Below are 17,591 nucleotides of genomic sequence, written 5' to 3' on the forward strand. Positions count from 1 at the left end.
GGTTAAAAGTTAATATCACAAGTTAGTAAAATTCGTCAATGCTCGAAACAGAACCTAGGACCTCCGATCTAAAATGGAAATTTTCTACGAAGCATGTTAGTCTGATATGGTTTGTTATTTTTTGATTGCAATAAAGTGAAATTAATTTATACAAGTAATGTATTATGACTTCATTAAATTAATTTAGGATTTGATGCTATTATCATCTGTTTAAATTTTATTCAAACTACTAAAGAGCCCGCGGCTACGCCGCTTTTGGGGTAATATGGGAAAAATCGGCAAACTTTGAAAGATATGTGCTGAAATTGTAAGTCACCACAAATAGAGGAGAAAGTCGATAACCCCTAAAATTAGATGTCAAAAGTGTACAACCAAAAGAATGGACACTACTGGAGAAAATTCAAAAATGTTGTGGCAATAATGTTAAAGTTGTCAAAGTTGGGAAAATATGGTGACAAAACTCAAAAAGAGTTTTTTTTTTTTTGTTTTTTTTATGTCAAAATATAAAAAGTTTTAGTACAATGACGAAAAGTGTCAAATTCATTAAAGATTTGTGGCAAAAACATCAAAAATGTAAAACTTTTGACTGCAAGGACTAAAAGTGTCAAACTCACTAAAGATTTGTGGCAAAAACCAAAAGGCAGAAAAACTTAATCAAAACGCAAAAATATAAAAGTTTTGAATTTAAGGACAAAAAATGTGAAATGCACCAAAGATTTGTGGCAAAAACCTAAAGCCCAAAAAGTTACTATTGCTAAGGTCCTTGTGATTTAATATATATATATATATATATATATATATATATATATATATATATATATATATATATATATATATATATATATATATATATATATTCGATCAAAATTTTAATATAACAAATTTAAAGGACAAATCTTTATCAATGGTTTGTGTTTTAGAATATCAAGTTTAGTCCTAAATTTCTTTTAGTCTTATGGAAGGTCCATGTGGTTTCAATTTCTAACGTGATTGGTCCTCGCCTATATAAAAAGACTTTTATACTATTTATAATTTTTTTAATTTTTCTTTAAAAAAAATTATTAAAAAAATAAATAAAATAAATATCCTAAGTAAAACGTTTATGTATTCCCCCTCACTCCACACCATGTATGTCTCTCTTCCTCCCATCTCTCCATCTACTTGTGACTAATGCTCTCTCTCATTTTCTTATTTTCTCTCCGGTGATATCAACAACATCCACTCACCTGTTTCAGAACAATAATGAAACTAACCACTACCTCCTTTTTCCCTGATGTCGTCGAACACCATCCTCTTCTTGATCATCCTCGTCGGCATCGCCTTAAACCTTAGGTCGTCAACATTCTGTCACCAATCATGCTGCTTTCGATCTTTCTCTCACCCCTCTACTCTCTTTGTCTCTCTCTCTCTCTCTCTCTTGTATTCTCCTACTAAAAACCACCATCACATACCCACCATTATTCATATTTCTTCTTCCCACAACCACCAACTGAAACCCTAGAAAACCACCATTGTTTTTGGCTTTCTAGACATCGACTTAATTTTGGATTCTAGTTCATTCCATTTAAATTTCATCATGTTCAGATTTGGTTTAGAATGGTTTGATTTTGATTTTATCCATGATTTTCTAGGGTTTTGATTTCATCTATGGTTTCTGTTTAAATGCATATCCATCTATAGTTTTTGGGTTTAACTCATGGTTTTGAGAAATGATCACATAATTTTTGGGTTTGAGCAAGCCACCGTGGTGGTTGCCGGAGATGGTTGCTAGAAGTAGATTTTTTCCTTGATTGAAATAAGGGTTATTTTGGGTTTAAATTAGTGAAGGTTTTTTTTTTTTTTTTTTATCAAATGTATGTTTGATGATTTCATAGTGTTGAATGTTTGGGTTGAAATTAAAGGTGTGTAGTGGTGGTGACATAACTGATGCAAGTTGTTTGTGACGATGGTGTGTAGTGGTGGTAGTGACAGAATTGATGTAAGTGGTTGTAGCCTGATGTGAGAGTCGCTGACTAGGATGAATCATTATGGTGGCGGTGGTAGCCAGATGTGAGAGTTACTGGCAAGGGGTGAGAGAGAGGGCTCCTGTGAGTTTTATTGGAGAGAAAAGTGGGGTGAGGGTAGGCTTATTTTTTCAAAAACGAAAATTGAAAGTAGGTAAAAAAAATAAAAAAATAAAATAAAAAGGGTTTAAGTCTTTTCATACAGGTAGGGGGCCAACCACGATAAAAATTGAAACCACAGGGACCTTCCATGAGACCGAAGAAAAGTTATGGACTAAACTTTGATAATTTGGAAAACTAAATGGACCATTTATGAAGATTTGTGAATTTAAAATAAACATAATTAATTGAAATTAAAAAAAATAATGTTATTATTTGAAATTTAGTTAAATTCATTCAAATTCACACAAGGATTAGTGACAATATTGTTTAGCTTGAAATTTCTGTTTTTTTTTTTTTATTTTTATAATCAATGATCTTGACCGTATTGAGATTGTCAAAATTTTGGACATTTATACTATGCTTGACAAAATAACTAAAAGCTATCGTTAGCTAATAAAGACTAATTGATAAACTAGTTGGAAAATGTAAATGACATAAAAAGTCATTTAGAACAATATAAGGATGATCCGATATGGTAAAGCAAATACGTAATGTGTTTCGTTAAATTAAAGTAAGTGTAATTTTTTAATTATTTATGTTTAAGTGAATTTTTTGATATTCACAATAGTATCATAAATTTATCGCATCTCACACCCTTATTCTGAAATGTTATCATAACTAAATTTAGATAAAATAAAGATGTGTAACTTTCATATAAATGTTATGGTTTGACTTTCAGAGGTTACATGATTATATTTACAAGTTTTGTTATTTCTTTGTATGCGAATGGAGCAAGTAGGACATGTTCCTTCTTACTTATTCTATTAATGAGGTATGGCCTAATCCAAAAGTTATTGTTTTAGATAAAAAAATCTTGGAACTAAGCATGCATTCTTCTAATTAAAAGAGGTTGCAAAACATTACAATGAAACACCATTTTTCTTTCCAATTCATTGACCTTTATATCAGGTGTTAGACATATTGTTAATTAGGAAACATTTAAATTCTTGATGAAAAGATGCAAATGTGGAGGCGAAAGAGAAAAATATTATGTAGTCTGCGTAGAATAATGACAAGAAGATTGATTTAGGCATATTTTCAACTTTTGAAGTGAAGAAGAGGTTAGTATTCTTAAAAGATTCTGGGATTAAAAAAAATCGGGTGAACTTGGTTCAAGAAAATGAACTAGAGTGTAACATTGATGGTGATGAGACTACTAGATATTTTTATGGGACTTTTAATCGTTGAAGAGTACCTTTAGTGATTTGAAGGATAATGGTTGACGATTCTTGTTTGTTGGTTATTTCCATAACCAAAACATAAAATGCGGAAGTTTTAGATCTTAATCTCGAATCTGTTAAAAGAAAACTTTAAACCTTAAAGAACGATTACATACCTGATTCATTATGATTTTCGGATCTGAAGACTAGGATGAGTTTTTCAGTTGATCTCAATACCACCTTTAAGAACCCTCAGCAATGAAACTCACGAATTTGTTTAAGTAATTTCGTGTATCTTGATTTGCTCCTCATCACATGTATTTATAGATGGAGATAAATCATAAAGTGAGAGATGGAAGGAATCTTGAGTCAAACCGGGAACTCAACCCACAAGGTAAGTTAATATTCTATAAATCGGTCCATTAACAATTTATATTTTTACCATAATAATTGGATTTAATAATATATCGTACATATTTATGAAGTGGTCTCATAATTATCCAACAATCTCCTACTGGATCACGAATATATAAATGTATGTATAACTGTATAAGCGCTTTAACGGATGTTATTATAACATTGGTACCCTTAAACAATCTCGTCCACTAATCATAATAGTATAGGATCAAAGCGGTCTTCGTTACAATTTACGTAACTAAACCTATCAATGGTCACATACACATATACAATTTACGTAACTAAACCTATCAATCGTCCACTAATCATAATAGTATAGGATCAAAGATGATGTGTGGTTTTAAAATCTAAATAGATTTCTGACGAGTTCCTCTTTAGATTGAAGTGAGATCAAACTTCAAATAAATGCAACTAATAATAGAGTTAACCGAATTCTTAATTATGTACAGAAAAACATAATTGTTGTTAAACAAAATATAAAGCACCATAAAACTCCCACTAAAACCAAATATCACACCAACGTGTGTAGTATGCTCATGAAAGACCTAGCGAGGTAATCCCCTTATGAGCGGATCCGCTTTCATAGAGTTTGTTCATATGTGCTATATATTTCCATTTTGCACTATTGTTTTAACTGAAGGAAACTTGATGTCAATATGCATTGACTTAATAGAGCTTCTGTTGTTGGAATATAACATTGCTGACTTATTATCACAACTTTAGTGGTCTTTCAATACCAATAATGTGTAACCTCGTAATAAATTTTCGTAACCATATTCCTTGCTACAAATTATTCAGCCATTATGGAAGAAGCTACTGAAGTCTATTCCATGAAATGACACATCATGCTAAAATGTAAAAGTATCCCGATATGGATCGGTAACCATTTTGACATCTAATAAAATCAGATTCTTAATAAAAATGATCTCCAAAATATCTCAAAATCCATTTTGTTGCTTTCTTATGATCCAAACTTGGGTTGCGTAGATATTTTCCCAAAACCAAAAAGACAAATTTACTCTCACTTAATATGTGGTACACAAAATCATCTACTGTATTTTCCTCAAAACCAAAAGAGATAATAAATTGATGAAAAATGTGGTACCATGCATAGGATTTCTAAAGTTGAGGTTGCTGAGTTTGTGTATTCAAAATAGAAGATTGAATAACATTGTCAATCACTGATTCATAATCTGCATACTATCGAAAACAATAATAGGAATCAATATTGATTCCTCCTTAAGGACAGTGTTTTAATCTTGTTTCTCCCCCAAACTCAACATCCTTAAAGAATGTTGCTCTATCTAAAATGCAAGGTCAATATCCATGCAATTGAGAACTAATATAATGCCCTCATTCCATTCCTTAAAGTTAATATCATTGATTACATGGATCATAAATGTGATCAATGTTAGCAGATATAATACCATAATTCAAACATAATCAAATCTATTTTTATGCTCATTAATCCATAAACCGTAATCAATAAATTCAATTTATGACATCTTTATAAGGTATCAACACAACATTAATATTAAGTCTTTGGACAATAATACTAACTTACAAGAGATATCATTGTTTTAGAGATAAACATTGACAATAAATCATGTCAATTAACAAGCCTCTCTTTGGATTGACTTATTAATCACATTAAACCAAAAAAAAAAAAATCGTCACATGTTTATCACCACATATATGTTTATTCAGTCAAATATCAGTCTACATTTGGGTCGGCTAATACCTGCATTAATAAACACATAAACTATAAATTTTGACAATAAAAATTGACAATATATCATATTAATTAATAAACCCCTCTTTGGATTGACTTATTAATGACATATAACCTAAAAATTACCGTATATTTATCACCAAATATGTGTTTATCCGGCCAAATATTAACCTACTTTTAGACTTGTTAATATTCGCATTAATAAACATAAATCATAATATTTAGATTGTTGTGTCAATTAATTAATCGTTAAAATAAATAATGTGTCATAACTAAATTTATTGACAACCTGAAATATTTGTCAAATTGTGATATTGCATATATCTTTAGGGCGTATACAGTTCCATAAACAATATGATATAAATCTTTAAAAATTTACAACCAAATCCCATAAACAATATGATATAAATCTTTAAAAATTTACAACCAAATCGATAAATAGATGTTACTTTTTAGTAACAATATTATATTAATCACCAACCAAAACATAATATTTATAAACCAATCAATCCGAAGAACAACAAGAAGATTTGTTGAAGCAAATACATCCATGGAACGTATGAGATTCCGAAAATGCATTAAAATGCTTGAACTTAGAAAAAAATAAAAAATAAATAAACCGTAATGTGCACAATTGAATATGCATTGGTTTAGTCCAAAAGCAATAAGCCGTTTAAATTTCAAAAAAAGCATCCATCCAATAGTCATACGCCGTTAATTAAAATAAGCATCGACCTTCTCAAATTAATATATAACTGGATTATGCTTCTTTGAATCATTAACTTAAACAAATGCATAATCTAAAGACAAAATTTCACAATTGGTCCTCGTGGTTTACAGAATATCGCATTTTGAGGACTTCTTAGCAAAAAGTCACGCGACTGGTTCCTGTGTTTTGTAAAATTACATGAAAGGTTTTCCTGCCGTTAAATCTAACTTTTCAACAATTAGATTTTAGTGGAAAAGACTATTTTGTCCTTGTACCAATATTGCAATACACTACAAACCTCAAGGACCATTTGTGTAATTTTATAAATTTGAAATTTTATGTATATATATAAATTATAAATTTCGCATTTTGTATTTATATAAATTATATATGTATATAAATAATTTCAACAATTTGATAATTTTTTTTATCTTTTTGACATTTTGTTTTCTATTTTTATTTTATAGTTTTAGTTATTTATGATTTTTTGTTATATTTTTATTTATTTTGAATCAAGTAAATAAACTTAAATTCTATAAACCATGTCGAAATTATTTTTTCTTTAATTTTTCTTATTTGTGAATTGAAGCGTTAATGTTTTTTTTGTTTTATTATTATTATTTTTAATTTTCTGTTGTTACTGGTCATGTTTTTTTGGATGTTCCATAGTTAATATCATTAGCAGCTTTGTGTTTGCATTTATCATGATCATTATTTGACTTTTTGTTTGCTACTTTTGTTATAATTTTAATTATTTATTATTCTTCTATTGTTTTTATTTATTTTGATTCAAGTAATGAAAAATAGAAAAACAAAAAACAAAAACTCAAACACCAAATTATAATATACTAATACATTTTACATATTCATATTTTTTTAAAAAAATTTAGTATTATTTTTTTAAAAAAATTTCATATTATTTTTTAATTATTTCCTATTTTTTTTCGTTGTTTCGTTTTATTTTTCATCAACTTGATAACTTTTTTTGACCTTTTCCAAAAAATGTAAAATGTATGAATATATTAGAGTATATTACAATTTTGGTGTTTGAGTTTGTTTTATAATTTTGGTTATTTATGGTTTTTGTAACTTTTTTTATTTTGATTCGCGTAAATAAAATAGTTAGATTTACAAATATAAATAAAGAAATTAAACATAACTTTTTATACACAAATCAAAATAAAAAAAAAAGTTACGAAAACCATTAATAACCAAAATTAATAAAAAAAAATGTGGAAAAAACCAAAAAAATATTAAAGGTGTAAAATGTATTAATATATTAGAGTATTTTACAACTTTGGGGTTTGAGTTTTTGTCTTTTTTGTTTTTCTATTTTTCATTACTTGAATAAAAAAAAATAAAAACAATAGAAAAATAATAAATAACTAAATATATATATATATATATATATATATATATATATATATATATATATATATATATAAAGAAAAGATGAAATAATGATAATGATAAATGCAAACATAAAGTTGCTAACGATATTAACTATAGAACATCAAAGTAAAATAAATAAATAAATAAATAAATAAACCGTAACTACAAAAAATTAAAAAAAAATTAACGTTTCGTTTCATAATTAAGAAAAAAAAAGGTTTCGATATGGTTTATCGAACTTAAATTTATTTATTTGAATCAAAATAAATAAAAACCATAAATAACTAAAATTATAAAATAAAAATAGAATAAAATGTCAAAAAGATAAAAAAAAATTATCAAGTTGTTGAAAATATATATACATATATATAAAATTTATATTTATAATTTATATAAATACAAGAATTTATATTTATAATTTATATATACGTAAAATTTCATATTTATAAAATTACATGAATGGTTATTGAGGTTTATAGTGTATTGCAATATTGGTACAAGGGCAAAATAGTCTTTTTCATTAAAATCTAACAGCTGAAAAGTTAGATTTAACGGCAGGAGGACCTTTCATGTAATTTTACAAACCATAGGGACCAGTCGCGTGACGTTTTGCTAAAAAGTCCTCAAAATGCGATATTCTATAAATCACAGGTCCAATTGTGAAATTTTGTCTAATCTAAAAGATAAATTGAAAAGTTGTTAAACTTAAAGCATGTAACTATTGTGCTAGCGGCACTGTAAGTAATTGTACGGTCTTTTGCCAATAGTTTTAAATATATACTCATACCACAAATTAAATATTTACTCCAAAGAAAATTAAATTTGCAATGATTAAATATTACATGCCAAAATTAATCGTACAAGTTGAACATATTAAAATAGCTAGCCAATTTATCAGAGCAATTTCATACACCATTAACGAGATTTAAACTAAGATTTAAACACAAATCCAATTCTAGCCATGTATAATAGAGTTACAATAAACACAATGATGCACTTTCATCAACCCAGAAAATTCTATTAAGCTTACTAAAACTTAAATGATTTTTTTTTTGCTTTGCTTAAATTGGATAAACGAATGAACCCTTCAACTTTATCAACATAATATGGTTTTAAAAAAAAATACCAGATGAAGGGTTATGTGGCACGTCTTAAAAATAAATAAGACAAGAGAATTACATCTCTAGTGGTTAATAAAATACCAAAATCTTGTGGGTAATACAATAAAAGCAATTTACATTCTTTTTATCCAACAAAACCTATGCATGACAAAGTTTAATAGGTGGTGTAATGAAGTCAAATGCTATGACCTAAACATGTATCTTTCTGTATTAATTGGAGAATAAAAAAAAATATACAACTGAAGCAACCAAAGGGTAAGATTAAGCAACCAAAGGGTAAGATTAATCAACAACCTTACCACTGGATAAACATATATTTGTGTAAAACAAAAAGAAGAACATGTAAATTAATCCAGACCTCAAGACCTCAAGAACGGAACAAAAAATACATTTTTTTTGTAACAAATTCAAGTAAGCTCTGATACTAATTGTTGGTTATTTCCATAACCAAAACATAAAATGCGAAAGCTTTAGATCTTAATCTCGAATCTTTCAAAAGAAAACTTTAAACCTTAAAGAACGATTACATACCTGATTCATTATGATTTTCGGATCTGAAGACTAGGATGGGTTTCTCAGTTGATCTCAATACCACCTCTAAGTACCCTCATCAATGTATCTTGATTTGCTCCTCATCGCATGTATTTATAGATGGAGATAAATCCTAAAGCAAGAGATAGAAGGGATGTTGACTTGTTGAGGATCTTGAGTCAAATCAGGAATTCAACCCACAAGGTAAATTAATATTCTATAAATCGGTCCATCATCAATTTATATTTTTACCATAATAATTACCATCCATTTAATAATATATCGTACATATTTATGAAGTGGTCCCATAATTATCCAACATTGTTTTGTGAAAGTGAAAAAGGTAAAAAAAAAAAAAAAGAATTACTTCTTTTTTGAGAAAATGACTTAGGAGGGTAACTACCTCTTGTCTGTGTTCACATATTGACAATTTTTTTTTAGTACATAATAAAGCAACTAACTTGTTTTAACTGTTTAAATTACACTAATATTACCGGCTAATACTTATTTTAACCGGTAACTCAAAGAGAAAATGACTTAGGAATGTAACTACCTCTTATCTGTGTTCACATATTAGCAACTTCTTATTTTTTGTACATAAGAAAGCAACGAACTTGTTTTAACTGTGTAACATCCCAAAAATCATGACCAAAAATTTCGTTTTTAATTTAATACTAAAACCATAATTGTCAAACCATTAATTTAATACTCCGGCATCGGGCCCCGCCCGACATCACGCCCCGCCTGGCATCGAGCCCCGCTCAGTATACAAATCTGTCTCTCTTAGGCCCCGCTTGTCTCCGGGCCCCGCCCGCTAAACACATACAATCATATAACATACTAACACATAAATAAACATACTCTATTGTATCCCTGTCCTAAGAAACACACTCTGCTAATAATGAGATACGGAACATCGTCCGTACTCAGCTAGTGATGAGATACGGGACCTCACCCATACTCACCTCTCTACCAGACACATACAAGTATCACACAGACAACAAGTATAATCTAACATGCAAACATTCCTCGGGCACCCGCCCGACATTAGACCTTGGTCTGGAATAACATACTAGCATACAATGCCTAGTGCTAACCCTCGGGTCTTCCTACTCATAGACTACATGGGCTGACATTGTGGCCTTAGACCTATTCACACAGTGAGGAGAATCACCTTGCACTGCTGAAGCCCTGGCTGGAACTAGCTGAGTACGGACGAAGTTCCATATCTCATTATTAGCATAGTATGTTTCTTAGGACAGGGATATAGTAGAGTACGTTTCTTTATGTGTTAGCATGTTATATGATTGTATGTGTTTAGCGGACGGGGCCCGGAGACAGGCGGGGCCTAAGAGAGACAGATCTGTATACCGAGCGGGGCTCGATGCCAGGCGGGGCCTGATGCTGGGCGAGGCCCGATGCCGGAGTATTAAATTAATGGTTTGACAATTATGGTTTTAGTATTAAATTAAAAACAAAATTTTTGGTGATGGTTTTTGGGATGTTACACAGTTAAAACAAATTAGTTGCTTTCTTATGTCTAAAAAAATAAGACGTTGCCAATATGTGAACACAGATAAGAGGTAGTTACCCCCCTAAGTCATTTTCCTTTTGAGTTACCGGTTAAAACAGGTATTAACCGGTAATATTGGTGTAATTTAAACAGTTAAAATAAGTTAGTTGCTTTATTATGTACAAAAAAGAAGAAGTTGTCAATATGTGAACACGGATAAGAGGTAGTTACCCTCCTAAGTCATTCCCCCCCCCCCCCCCCCCCCCCCCCCCCCCTTTTTTTTTTTGTGGATTTGGAGAACTTTCTCAAAACGTCTTAAGACATTAGCTGACCTTATCGTTTGAGATTATTTATTATTTGGACAGTGTGCTCACATATGATGAAATTAGAGAAGTAGTTTGGAATTAAAAAATGAGAAATATCAGATGAATTCACCTTTGAGTTTATAAAATTGTAGTGGGACCTCCAGGAGGATTCCATTAGTTTTGTCAAATAATTTCAAATTAATTCTAGATTTTTAATGGTCATAACTCTTCTTTTAGTGCATTGATCCCGAAATGTCAAGATCTTTTGTTCATGAAGATTATGGGCCTGTTAGCTTAATTAGGCACCAAAAAAAATTGGTGGCGAAGATTCATGCTAATAAAAAATGATGGCAAAAATCTGAATTTACAAATTCCTACCTCTTAATTTACAAATCAAGAAGTTGTCAAACAACCCCTTACTCTGCTTCCTTGGCGATTAATATGTGCCAAATCAAAGTTTTTAAAAAATCGGGAATTCTTGATGGCCTGTTTCTCGTGAACGAGGTAGTGCTATGGGCATAAAAAAAAAGATTAATAGAGTTTAAAATTGATTTAAAAATATTATGATATAGTCAATTGGGATTATATACCTAATAATAATATGAAAATTACAAGATTTGGCACATGATGGAGGGGTTGAATCGGTTCTTATGTAAATTTAGTAAGGGCTTCTGTTTAGATGAACAATGTTCATTTTAAAGAATTTTCTCTTGAGCGTGATTGGTAATCATCTTTCTATGTTTCCCATTTTCTTATTTTGATGGAAGGGGGTTCACATGAAAATAAAGAAGCTATGTCATAAGATAAGATCATAAGAGAATCTTCAAAGCATTTCTAATGGGTTAGAATAAGATAGAGTTTTCTCATATACTTATGTCGATTACATGCTAGTTGTAGGTGGTTGGTTTATTGAAAACACTTGAACTATTGTTCATATCTTTACAATTATTTTACTTAGCTTCGTGACTTCATATTAACTTATCCAAAAGTAGCATATATTTGGACTTTTATCCAAAAGTAGCATATAGTTGAGTCCTTATGCTTAAAGGGAAATATGCATCAAAGTCCATATGTTTTGGTTCTATGGACAAAAACCCACCTTATTTATTTATTATTATTATTATTATTATTATTATTATTATTATTTACAATTTAACCACTGACACAAGTTATTATTTACAGTTTGACTCAATTTTCAAGTTACTGCAAATAATAACAGGTTTTGATGATTAAATTGTAAACTAAATATCAATGATGCATTTTTTTTCATTATGCCAATATATATGTACTTTTATTTCAATACATAATAATTTTAATCTCAAATCATATATATTTTAAGATTAAGAGGGTGTTTGAGATTTCATTTTGAACATCAAAAAGACTTTTAGACAAAATGACTTATTGATTTATGGATGTAAGAAATGAGTTTTTTAAAAAGTGTTTGGATTGGTTTTTATGGTGAGAAAATCAATAAGTCAATAAGTTATTTTTCTTAATATTGTTTATCTTAATTTATACATGTTTTAAGGGGTATTTGACTTTACAACCCAAAAAAGTTAAAAGGAGTTTTAAACAGTTAAAAATCCTAACATATTGAAATCTTTTTTTTTTATTTAAACATCCTCTAAATTATAATATATTTTTATTGAAACAACCATTGCAATTTTTTTGATTTTTAATACATGATAATAAATAAATGCAATTTTTTAATTCTACTTCTATTTAATAAAATATAAAAACGATTAAAATATAAAAACATATTGTTATGAAATGTATTCGTCACTTTTTCATGATGGAATTAAATCAAAATTTGATAAGAAATTTACATCCACGTACCAAGTACTTGGTTGAAAACAATGCATTAATTCATTCATAGACCGATAGAGAAGATGTAAAACAGTCTTGTCCGCATGACATAGAAGATAACTCAGCAATAAGTATTCTTAATTTATATAGAATATAGATTACAATATACCACGAATAGCAATATGCCCATGATTTTAAAAATCCAAACAATAGGCGTCATACAATCTTCTTTTTCTATTGTTTTTTCATAATGGTTACCAATGTCAACAAATGTTTCATAATTATTTAAAAAACTATTTATGTAACTGGCAAAATAAAAAATCATCTGCAGATCGTCTTCATCTTTGTTTTAATCGTTTTTTTTATATACACCAACTCACATGAAGATTTTTCAACCAAGTGATTGGCACATGCATTTATTTCGTATCAAATTTTCATTTAATTCCATCATAAAAAACCAATGATACATTTAATAACAATATATTTTTATATTTTAATCGGCTTTTATATATTATTAAATAGAAGTATAATTACAAAATTATATCTATTTATTATCATATATTAAAAATCAAACAAATTATAATGGTTGTTTCAACAAAAAAAAATATTATATTTAATCTTAAAATAGATAAGATTTGAGGTTAAAAATTATTATGTATTGAAAAAAAGTTACCTATATTTTGGCCTATTAACAGAAAAGTCATTATTGATATTTTGTTTAAAATTTAACCATCGAAATTTGTTATTGTTTGCGAGAACATACAAATCGAGTAAAATTACAATTAATAGCCGGTTCTAGTGGTTAAAATTAAAAAAAAAATCAAGGGCTATTTTTTGTAAATAAAACCAAAATATAAGAACTCTTATATATATATTCCCCTGTTTAAAAGGTTGAATAGATTGTTGTAATGTCTATGTAAGCCTAAAGGATGACTAGATTTCAATCTAATCTCCACTTATTTAACTAGTTTTTTTTTTTTTTTTTTTTTTTTTTTTTCAATCTTTTTCAATCATTATTTATATATGTTTATAAACATGGCCTTTTCTATTATTTATATACATGCTTATGAATCATGTTTTTGTTATTATTTCGCATGCTTATACACTTCAAGCTATTTTAAATGAATATAAGGATGACATGAATTTATTTCTTTTTCTATCTACAAAAGTCATCATTAAAAAAAATGTTCAACAATATCAAATCAGAACCGAAACAATAAAAAAAAATAGCAGAACCAGACTAAAATTAAGGCATGATTTTAAAATAATTTAGTTGTTGTCATCACTTAAAAATGTTAATGTTTGTTTTTAATAATAATGAAGATTTTGATACGTTAATATATATTAATATATGTACATGTCCAGCTTTACGAGCTTATTTAAAATACAATAAAAATTCATAAAGAAAATCAAGGCTGAAAAGGAATGTAGAAGGTGTGTCACACTGTCACATATGTTAACAACTCCAATTTAGCAATATCCATTTGAAGGGCGATAAATATATAATTGCAGCTATAAAGAGATGATATATAAAATTTAAATCCTTATAAAAATTAAACCCATTGTTTTTCAATACCACATAAACGAAAATATAATTCAGTTTTTTAATATTTAATATTAGGTTTTAAAAAAAGAAAAATGATTTGACTAAGCTAATGCTTTTCGTTAGGTCTACCAAAACTAGAAAACTATGTTAGAGTGGCTGCATCAAGCTGGAAAGGCTGGGCCGAAGCCGGGGCCCATTTCAAAAGTACAAAATGGTGGTGCGACCCATTGCCCATAACCTGTTTCCTGTCAAGTGTCAAATCCAAACACCCACACGCACCACTTTTGAAAATTTTCATTTCCTTTTATTATCATTCTATAAATAATCACTAATTGATTTCTAAATTATTGTTTTTGGTTTGTTTATATGTTAAAGATGCCAAATCTCACTTTCATTTAAAAGAATTTATACTGATTGTTTAAATATAAAGGTTAATTTTATATAATGACAACGGATTATATTTTTTTATATAACCAAGCTATGAAGTTTTGAGATTTACCAAGCTTTATTTTAGAGTGATTTATACTAAATATTAACATTAAATATCTATTTTAAACCTTTTCATACAGAGTAATAACATTAAATCATTTTGATGATGGTGACAAACAATAGTATTTAATTTGCTATTTAGGTAATTTATTTTTGGGAAAATACCACAAATAGACAAAAAATTGGGTGAATTTCTAAATTTAGTCATAAAATTTGATTTTTCCAGCTATAAACATACATTCCGCGGAGGACCCTCCGCGTAATGACGTCATCTCCGCGGAATGGATCTTGAGGGTTTTTTTTTTTTTAATATACTTTTTTAATATTTTTTTCTTCACATCGATTCTTCGGGGTTTATATTAATTCCCCAACTAATTATTTTCAAGTAAAGATTATAATAGTATGATAATCTTTTCTTAAAAATAATTAGTTTGGGAAATGAATATAAACCCCGAAGAATCGATGTGAAAAAAAAAACACTAGAGATCCATTCCTCGGAGCTACCTCCGCGGAATGAGTTCATTCCTCGGAGGTAGCTCCGCGGAATGGATCTTTAGTGTTTTTTTTTTAATACATTGGTTTATTTACGATTTTGCCATTCCGCGGAGCTACAGTAGATTCCGCGGAGCTTCGCGGAGCTACCTCCGCGGAATGCATGACTATATCCGGAAAAGTCCATTTTTATGTCTATTTTTTGAAAACACTCCCCATTTTTTTTTTGACTATTTACGGTATTTTCCCTTTATTTTTTAGTTGTAATAAATAGAAAAATAAACAAAGTTTGGGGTTCTTATTGTTAATATCAAGGTTGTAAAAATTATTCGATGGTAGCTCGACGGTCGACTAAGATTAAAGGATTAATCGGTACTGACAGAGATTAATCGAGAATTAATCGGAGACCACAGATTATTATAAAAATATTAAAATTAATCAAAGATTAATATATCTTAAGAAAAACGAGTACTTAAAAATTAAAAAATAAGAAAATTTGAAAATATGAACATTTTAGTATAACATTTGAAAATTTTGGAGTAAAAAAAAGTTGATTTTATTTATTTATTTTTACTTTTTTTTACTTTATTTTTTTTTATTTATTTATTTTTTTTATTTTTTTTACTTTTGTTGATTTTTGTTGACATATTAATCCCTCCAAGACCGATTAATCCCGCCAAACCCGATTAATCTCTAATTTCCGTCAAGCACCCATAATCATAGTCGGTTGGAGAACGCCAAACGATTAATCCATTATTGATCCACGATTAATCCCATTTTCTGCAACCTAGGTAAATATATATGTTTTGTATATTTATTGTTCGGCCCTTTTTGTGAGTCTTTGGCTCTTATTCTTGTACCTATATTATATATACATTTTAATGAGAAGGCTTATGTTTTGATGGAAATTATATCAAATAACATGATATCAGAGCACACTTAGAATTTTTTACCTTAGCTACTAAATCCTTCCTTTTTCCATTAACCCTTCTCATGCTAAGCATATTTCTCCATCCCTCGTGTCTCTTCTTCTTTGTTAAAACATGGTGACTGAATCATCCTCCACCAACACAAACTCTGAAAAACCCTATGGTATCATAAACATAAAATCGTCTATCCTAATCGTTCTTGATCTGGATAAACTCAATTATGATGCATGGCATAAAACTATTCTACACTCACTGTACTGGATTTGGAGTGGTCGATCACTTAAAGCAGCCAAGTCAGAAAGCTTCTAAAATCAATAAAGAATGGGAGGGAATTGATTCCATAGTTTAGATGTGGATATTTGGTACTATCTGTGAACCTTTACTTCAAATGGTTCTAAAAAAACAGAGTAATACGTTTGAGATGTGGTAGGATTTAGAGAACCTCTTTCGTATAAACAAATATGTGAAAGCCATACAACTCCATAATGAAATTCACACAATTACCCAAGGTGATTCTGATGTCTCTATTTACTGCACTCGACTCAAGTCTATTGTTGATACGCTCGAAAACATTGATTCTTCGGTTTCCAGAATAGAATCTTGTCGTGTATGTTATTAACAAATTAAACCTAAAATTTGAAAGTGTTGCAACCATTATTTGACATACCAAACCTCTCCATACTTTTCTGGATATCCAGTCCATGCTAATAGCTCAAGAGTTTTGGATAAATCAACTCACTCCTACTTCGACTCCCACCGCCACTCCCCCTTCTTTTACAAATTTTATCACCGAGCAACAACATAACTATTCCAATCGCAAAGGTTTCAATCGTAGATCTCACAACAATGACAGAGGTAGAGGTCGTGGCTGAGGATGTTAGGGTGGTCACTGATCGAACTCGTCAGGTCAATCTCTCAAAGCTCTACCGGGATGGGGGTTTGGATGGTCCCTGCTGCAATCTAGTCAAGGACTCTTGCAAACCCACCATAGGAGCTTACATCTCATTAGCCACAATGGGTCGGTCAATATCAACCAATAGCGACAACATCCGTTGGACCAACCTTTTCTGATAGCCATCAGGATTTCACAGCCTACCAGTCCATCAAATCTCCTTCACTTTGGGTTTGGCCTCAACAACCTTCTTCTGGTGGTTGACAACCAACTGCTATTCCAAATATTTTTGATGTCATGTCGCTTAATGCCACATCTACTGACAGGTAGGTGATAGATAGACACCTGGGCCACATCGCACCTCCATTCCAACGTAGGTATACTCAATTTTG

Source organism: Lactuca serriola, chromosome 7 (genome assembly GCF_051521515.1).
Source record: "Lactuca serriola cultivar US96UC23 chromosome 7, Lser_US96UC23_V15, whole genome shotgun sequence".
NCBI classification, from domain to species: domain Eukaryota; kingdom Viridiplantae; phylum Streptophyta; class Magnoliopsida; order Asterales; family Asteraceae; genus Lactuca; species Lactuca serriola.